This window comes from Lactuca sativa, chromosome 1 (assembly GCF_002870075.4).
Source record: "Lactuca sativa cultivar Salinas chromosome 1, Lsat_Salinas_v11, whole genome shotgun sequence".
NCBI lineage: Eukaryota > Viridiplantae > Streptophyta > Magnoliopsida > Asterales > Asteraceae > Lactuca > Lactuca sativa.
Window position 1 is genome coordinate 233960386 of NC_056623.2, and position 8133 is coordinate 233968518.

The 8133-nt window shown below is 37.1% G+C and overlaps 1 non-coding gene across 1 annotated transcript; it reads right to left on the reverse strand.

Annotated features, from left to right (window-relative positions):
* Window positions 1-4403: 4403 nt before the first annotated feature.
* Window positions 4404-4510, reverse strand: LOC111911345 (small nucleolar RNA R71). The gene has a single exon (XR_002856841.1). It is a non-coding gene; the product is annotated as a small nucleolar RNA R71 (small nucleolar RNA).
* Between the last annotated feature and the right edge of the window lie 3623 nt (window positions 4511-8133).

The following is an 8133-nucleotide window of genomic DNA, read 5'->3' on the forward strand; positions in this document are numbered from 1 at the left end:
TTTCATATTTCCACTCTTGCTCTTAACGGAATCATATAAGCAACAATTTTTCCTCAAATGCCATTGTAAGGATATTTTAAAATAAATAAAATCAAAAATTGTTCTTTTATTTTAAACTTTGCGGAAAACTTATCCTTACAATCCATATGAAAACTTGTTGTTACCTATTCCTAAGCAATATCTCATAACTCCTAAAAAGTAGCTCAAGAATCTGTCAAACTACGCGATAGAAATCCATCTATGCGATCAGATTCAGCATATTCTTTCTTTAAGTTTCTTCACTTTTTTTCTTTGATTCTTAAAACATAACCATGTGACCTAGTCACATCATGTATCAAGAATCTCAGAATAGAAACTTAATAGAGTTAGATAGTGGAATTTACCTGAAGTAGAGTCAAACTTATTGACTTTAACATCCTTAGGTAAATTTGGCAGCTTCGCAACCAATGCCCCTTCCTTTGGCAATATAAACATATGGAGCCTTTGATAATGGTACACGAGACTATCACAGACTTAGCTTTTCTCTTTACCATTTGGTCAACCGAGTTGACTATGGCCGATCCCTTTTCACTGGGAAGAGAGAGCTTTACTAGATATCCAATGTCATCATTGTCAATGTCCATAAAGTTTTAGGAAGTTGATCTTAGCAAATAGATAAGATCATTAAGGGTCTTGTCATAGTCTGTTTCATAGGTGTCCCAAAGGAACTCACTATGTGACTTAGAAAGTGATTGAACCACCAACTTTCTCAAGACTTTGACACCCAACTCTCCCGGCTTGTCAATATGTGACTACATCTCCAAGATGTGATCACACCTAGACCTTGCCTTGCCAATAGGGCTTGAGTGACCTTAAACTTTTCAAGAACTTGTGGGTTGGGGAGAATAATTGGAGGAGCTGAATGAAGTATGATTTCCATGGGACATCATCTTCATTAGGAAACCTTGTTTCAAGAGATTTGGGAAGATCATAGGTGTCTAAACCAGACATCTTTTGGGAGATATTCAAGATAGTTGATTTTAAGTCCTTAATATGACACCCAATATGAAATATTAAGGCTAGGACCCAACAAACTATTTTATAACTTAGAAGAGGTATGCCGTAATCCAAGCTATAAAATATTTGAAGGTAGGTGAATGACGATTCACCAATTTCCACCAAGATAAACGAAATGTATTATTAGGTTTTAATCGGTTTTGAAACTCCTAGATCTTTGAGATTCATTGAACTTTTCAAAGGCATGTTTCAATCTCGAGTGTGCCCTACAGTTTTTGTGACTGGGATGCCGAGGATCACAAAACAAGGTGTGAAGTAACCATGCAAATCACTTGGTACCCTTAATAAATTACCCCTCAATCGATGTGCCGGTTAACCACACACGCTCCATCGATACTATGATAAATATTAAGTCACCCTTTACCTACCTTGTTAAGTCCAAGTTAGTGTGCCGGTTAACCACACACGCTCCACTAACGACTTAAACAAAGTGCAAAGTGTAATTTCATGGATTAGCACCTTATTCACATTTTTCCTAAGTAACTAAGATTGGGTATTATTAAGAGTTTAGTTACTTAGTATTTTTCATTAATACTTTTAATGAAGGGAGAATTCTAGTCCTGTCAAACCCGTTCGGCTAACGACCCTCCACCAGTCAAGCAAGCGGTGGGTGAGAGTGGATACCCATTAAGTTGCCATTTTATAGGCAACAACCTTATACCCACCTTATAGACCGGCTTCGTGAATGAGGTGTACTAGCGGTAAGACTGACTTTACTCTTATACATATATATATTATTAACTTATAATATTATAAAGTATAAGGGTTGAATTTTAACTTTTAAAATTCTAAGGGCTAACTTGGAATTAAAGTATTCATACTTGAAAACTTTTCAAATTCCAAAACTTGAGGGCAAGTTTTGAAACTATTCAAAACTAATTAATTCCATAACTTATGTGTTTAAAGTAGTTTTAATCCAAAAACTCTTCAAGTTCCATAACTTGAGGACAAGTTATGGAAGACTTTAAACTAATAAAAGAACTAACTTTTCCTTTATTTTATAACTTCTGGATTTAATTATGGTTACATATTTCTTTAATGAAGTGACTCTTGAACTTCCATAACTTGAGGACAAGTTATGGAGTCATAAAAAGTTATTCAATGACACAAGACTCTTCATTTTGTAACCATTTCCAACTCTTATGAATTTTATGAGTCTTTAATGTGACTCTTCATGTAACTTGAGGACAAGTTACACAAACACATTTTATACTCAACTCTTAGATTAAAATGGATTGAAAACAACTATTTCACTCAACATTTCTATTAATCTAAGCAACTCATAAGAACAAGATAATTCAAATCAAACTTTTTCATGTAATTAGTCTAAACCTTAAACTAATACAAAACATGAATCTATTGACAATTATCTTTGAAAATGGATTAGCATGAACATTACCACATCAAAAACAAGTTTATAAGATCAAAAACAACTTAGGGTAATGTTCCTAGTCCATTTCTAGCCAAAAAACTCGAAAATATGCTGTCTGGGGGTCCAACTCGTCGAGTGCATGAACCAACTCGGTGAGTTGGATCGAATTCAACACTTTTTAGGCATGGACTCGCCGAGTCTCCTGATGGACTCGCCGAGTCTGATGGCCAGACAGCACCAGATTCGTTTTTCAGCTTCTATTGCAGGTATAACAAGAAAACAAGCCTAGTCTCTGATACCACTGTTGGGTTTTGAGCATTCTAACACTCCTAAGTGTACATGCAACCCTAAATACCTTGGTTCTATGTTTTCTCTATTATACATGCAAATAAGAACTTCCAAGGTATTATCCTAATCTAGCATACAAAACAATAACTATAGCAAGATAGAATACATACCTCCTTGATGTAGAAAGTCTTCATGAAGCTTGAGTGCCTAGTGCCCCAAGTGTGACACCTCAAATGGAATCACAATCATCAAAACACTTAGAATAGCTTGAGAGAATTCTACACTTCTTGAAATCGGCTAGCCCTCTCTAGAATAATACTAGTCGCCAATTTTGTCAAGAATAAGATCTTTATATAGTGTTACAATTGGGGTAAACCCTAATTGTCATGACTTTCCATTTCCTTGGATCCATGGGTACAAATACACCATGGAGCATCCATGGACCATCCTATGGGTTTTAGCCCAACTTGATTATCCATGGAGCATTAGCCCACTATACAAGTATGGATGATTTACACAATCAACCCATATATTTAATTAGTCTTCTTTTGATCACTTAATTAATCCTAGATTAATTCTTGATCAATACTAATTAAATAATCTTATTATTCTTATTATTAATATACTAGAACTTATAATATATTAATAACCATAAGTGTCTTATTTCTCTCATCCAAGTGCATGATGGTATGCAACCCAAATGGACCATTCCGGGTCGGGTCAAGTCTTACCAATTATAGTTATGGACTTAGACATTAATCCAAAAATTTATGTTTTTGGAAACCTCGGCACGATATCTATCATTTGATGCATCCCATATTTAGATTTTGAACATTTTATTTTCGAGGTCAATTCTGTTGATTCCAAATAGTTTCGTTCTATTAGAATTTTGAGTGTTACATTGCTTTGTAAAAATATAGGGTTGTCATAACGAGTCCATCGCTAATTGCATATTTTTGTTTTTAGTTCATTTTTGTTCTTTTTACGCGCGTTTTTTTTATTACAGTACGTTTATGACCAAAGGAGGAGGTACACCTTTGATTCCACCACTTGAATACCCTAAAGCAACTTTTAGAAATAATAAAGGCAAAACCGTAGGAGAAACCTCAACATCGAAGAATTCACTGTTGAAGAATCTCAAATCTGTTTTAGCAAGAAAAAGGGCAAGAAAGTGGGAGAATCCATCATCTCTTCATTGGCTAATGAAGAGCCAACTAAGAAAAAGACTGAGTATGAAACTGAAAGGGAAGGAAATGAATCTGACATAGAAGGAAGTCACATTGAAGGTAAACTTGCGAACACCATGGCTAACATCGATGAAGTTCCTATGGGTGAATGGAAGAAATGGATGGATGATGATACCGGCCCAGGACTCGTGCAACCTGCAATTCCCGCAACTGCCACCTTTGAACTTAAGGGCCATATACTCGCCCAACTTAAGGAAATTCCATCCTACGGGAAAGATCAAGAGGACACATACACGCATCTAGACGAGGTCAACGATATAGCCGACTACTTCAATGTCCCTAATGTGGCTCGCGACACTGTTTTGCTTCGCATGCTACCAGTCACATTCAAGGGAGCTGCGAAAGATTGGTTGAAATCACTCCCTCAAGGATCCATCACCACTTGGGCTAAGATGCATGACGAATTTATTGATCAATTTTTTCCTCCATTAAAGATAGCAAAGTTGAAGAAAGCCATAGCAAACTTTGAGCAACAAGCTAGCGAATCACTTTTTGAGGCATGTGAGAGATACAAGGGCTTACTAAGGAACTTCCCACATCATGATCTAAATAGTCAACAATAAGTCTCCATTTTCTATGATGGAGTGAACGTGACAACAAGAAAAATTCTTGATTCGAAAGGACCACTCACAAAGAAGGCACTCCCAGTGATAAAACAACTAATTGAAGAATTCTCTAAGCACTCTAGAGAATATCATAACCCAAGGAATGAACCAAATCGAGGGGTGGTGAACTCAGTTACTAAGATGGACCAATCCATCCAAGCTATCCGGGTGGGATGTGAGAATTGTAATAGGCCTCACCTTACTAGAGATTGTGATTTGGACGAGAATGGGAACCAGAAAGTACATGTGTGCTATTCTAGTGGCGATAAATATGATGATGATTGGCGAAAACCCAAAAAGGAATGGCTCCCGTACGATGAGTACAAAAAGGCAAAGGAGGAAAAGTATAAGAAAAAGGCAAGAGGTATTTATCAAAAGGAGGAACAGGGGCAAGAAAGGAAACTAGACTTTGAAGATATAGTCACAAGATTTGCGGCTGCATCCGAGAAGAGACACAATGATACTGATGCTGTAATGAAGGAGCAACGAAATACGATTAAAGAGCACCAAGCTACGATGATGGATCAACAAGCTATGCTTAGGAATCATCAACAATCTATTCATAACATTGAAAAATAGCTAGGCCAGCTTGCACAGCAAATCAAACAAAGAGCATCGGGTGAATTTCCTAGCAATACCGAACAAAATCCAAGAATGGCACATGTGAATGCAATAACAACAGGTTTTGAGAAAATTTTCACTCCTCCGACACCTATCCAAAAGGATCCCATAAAGGTGCAAAAAGAAGAGGTAGAAAACTAGGAATGGAGTGAACCCGACTTGACTCGCCGAGTCCCAGACAAGGACTCGACGAGTCCAAAGTCTGATGACAAAAACAACTTTCCTTTAAAACCTTACCTCCCCCCTTTGCCATTTTCAAGTCGAGCCATACCTAGTGAACAGATTCAAGAGTATAGGAAGTTTATGGAGCATATAAAGGCACTCCAAGTGAATAATCCATTTATTGAAACGATAGTTCAAACGACAAAATATGCAAGCTTTCTTAAGAGCCTCTTTACAACTAGAAGAAATATAGAAGAAGTGGCTGAGCTAGTATTGAATGAGCTGCCAGAGAAGAGGGGCGATCCAGGAAGCATCACCATACCTTGTCAATTTGGGAACTTAGTAACCACAGGAGCGTTGACTGATTCAAGGGCAAGTATAAATATTATGCCATATTCTTTCTTCAAAAAGCTAAACCTTCTAGACCCAAAGCCTATTCAAATGAAAATCCATCTAACTGATAAAACAATAATACATCCAATGGGAGTGTGCAAAGACCTTCCCATCAAAGTAGATAAACTAGTGTTCCCTGTTGACTTCATAGTACTAGACATGGAAGAGGACCTTAAAGTCCCAATCATTCTTGGGCGACCGTTCTTGAATACCGCTTGTGCCATAGTAGATGTGCGCGAATCTACACTAACACTAAGGGTGGGGGATGATTCAGTGATTTTTAAAGCTGATCAAAAGAAGGGGCACATAGAGTCAAGAGAAGATAAAGTGTCCTCAGTGGATTTAGATGACAAATTGTTAGAAAGAGAGCTTGCGTTTTTGCAAGAAAGCAATCCAAATCAATTCATACTATCTTTGGAAGCGAATTTCGATGCTAAAAGAGACCTAAAGGAGATAGAGAGGCTGATTTAGGAAGCTTATTACCAGGAGACCATCAAAACTGTTGAAATCTCACTGACTCGCCGAGTAGCACCCACTGACTCGACGAGTACATATGAAGAGTCACGATTTGATGGAGATTGTGGCCTGCAAACCACGAGTACCCTCTCTGGACCCGACGTGCATATTTTTCATGATCATTTGGAGAATCTACTTGAGGAAAGCAAAGTTGTTAAAGATTTGAGCGACATTGAAAATGCACACTTGGCTTGTCTTGACACAATTGTGCAATATGATGAAGCAATCCAAGATAACAAGAAGGAAAGATTAGAAGATAAAGAGAAGACTAAGGCTTGGAATAATGCTGAGCATAGCTCTTCCATTCAATCACACATGCCTGATCAAGAAGCAATGTCAACCACAATCAAAAGAACCAAGCCTCGAGCCCTAGTCTCTATTACATTTGAAGTTTTCAATTTTAAACCACCAGATTCTTTATTATGTGATGAAAGTGAGGAAGAATTCTTGACCTCGAGTGATGATGAAGTAATGACAGAAAATGCAATCGGGGTAGATAAAGGAGGAAGGGAAATGATGGGGCATAAAGAGGAAGGAGTGGAAAAGAAGAAACGTGGTAAAAGGATAAAGCGTGAATCTGAAGAAAGTGCCATAAGGAAAAGGAAAGAAGAATTGAAAAGGGCCTATAAGAGGAAAATACATGCTTACAAAACAAAGTATAAACCAAAAAGGACTAACTAGGAATTCCCGATGAAGGACAATGCAGAAACGTAGACCGGGAAGGAGTCCAGCTAAAGACTCCTCAAAAAGAAGCACTTAATAGGAGGCAACCCGTCAATAGAGTTTGTTTTTTTTTTCGTTTAGTTTTCATTTTTTGTTTTTGTTTTGTGTGGTTTTCTTAGAATTTTTCTATCTAAATCTTCTTATTTCTCTACAAATGATTGCTTGAGGACAAGCAAGGCCTAAGTGTGGGGTGTGGTGTTTTTATTTTAAAGAGAGAAAAGTTTTAGAAAAAAAATTTCAAACTGATTCAAAGACTCGGCGAGTCTATTTATCACTCGACAATTCTGTTCAAAACCAGGAAGTTTTATTCGCGACATCACTCGTCGAGTCGGTATACTGACTCGACGAGTTGAATTAATTTACTAATATATATATATATATATATATATATATATATATATATATATATATATATATATATATATATATATATATATATATATATATATATTTACAATCTATAAATCAAGGTTTTAACCCTAATTAGTAAAACACTTTCATTCACTTCACACAGCCGACACACGTCTTCCTCAACATGCCAAGATCCTCTCAAGCATTTATCTTCAAATTCTTTTATTTCCTCCTAAATCTCCATACAAGAATATGTTTTCTAAGAGAGGCCAAAGCTCAATAGGTAACCAAGGGGCCCATCCTTGGTTAAGTTTTCCACAAATTGACTCCCAATCGACAATGAGAAAATGGAGAAAGAAGTTGGAGGAGATAAAAAAAGAAAGAGATTTATGTTCCTAATGAGATAGATTGAGAATGGTTTGGTCGAGTCGGATTGGAAGAGGAAGTAACTCCATATTTGGTTAAGACATTTATACATAATGGGGTAACCATAACATGCGATCGGTGGAAATGGCTTTTTAGAATTCAGGAGCTAGTATACCAAGAGCTGTGTTGGGAATTTTTCACAACTATTACTTTCCATGGAGGAGATGACTACTACAATTCGAGTGTCCTCACGTTTTGCCTTGGCGGGGAATACCGCCAATGTAGCATGGTTGAGCTCACATGGAGAATGGGCATCTATGACCAACATGTGGTCAATTCAGGAGCTTTTGGTACATTCCTTGGGACTTGTTACAAAGGATTTCCAGAAGGTATCGAGGGTTCCATACGGTGGAACACATTTGCAAACAAGGTT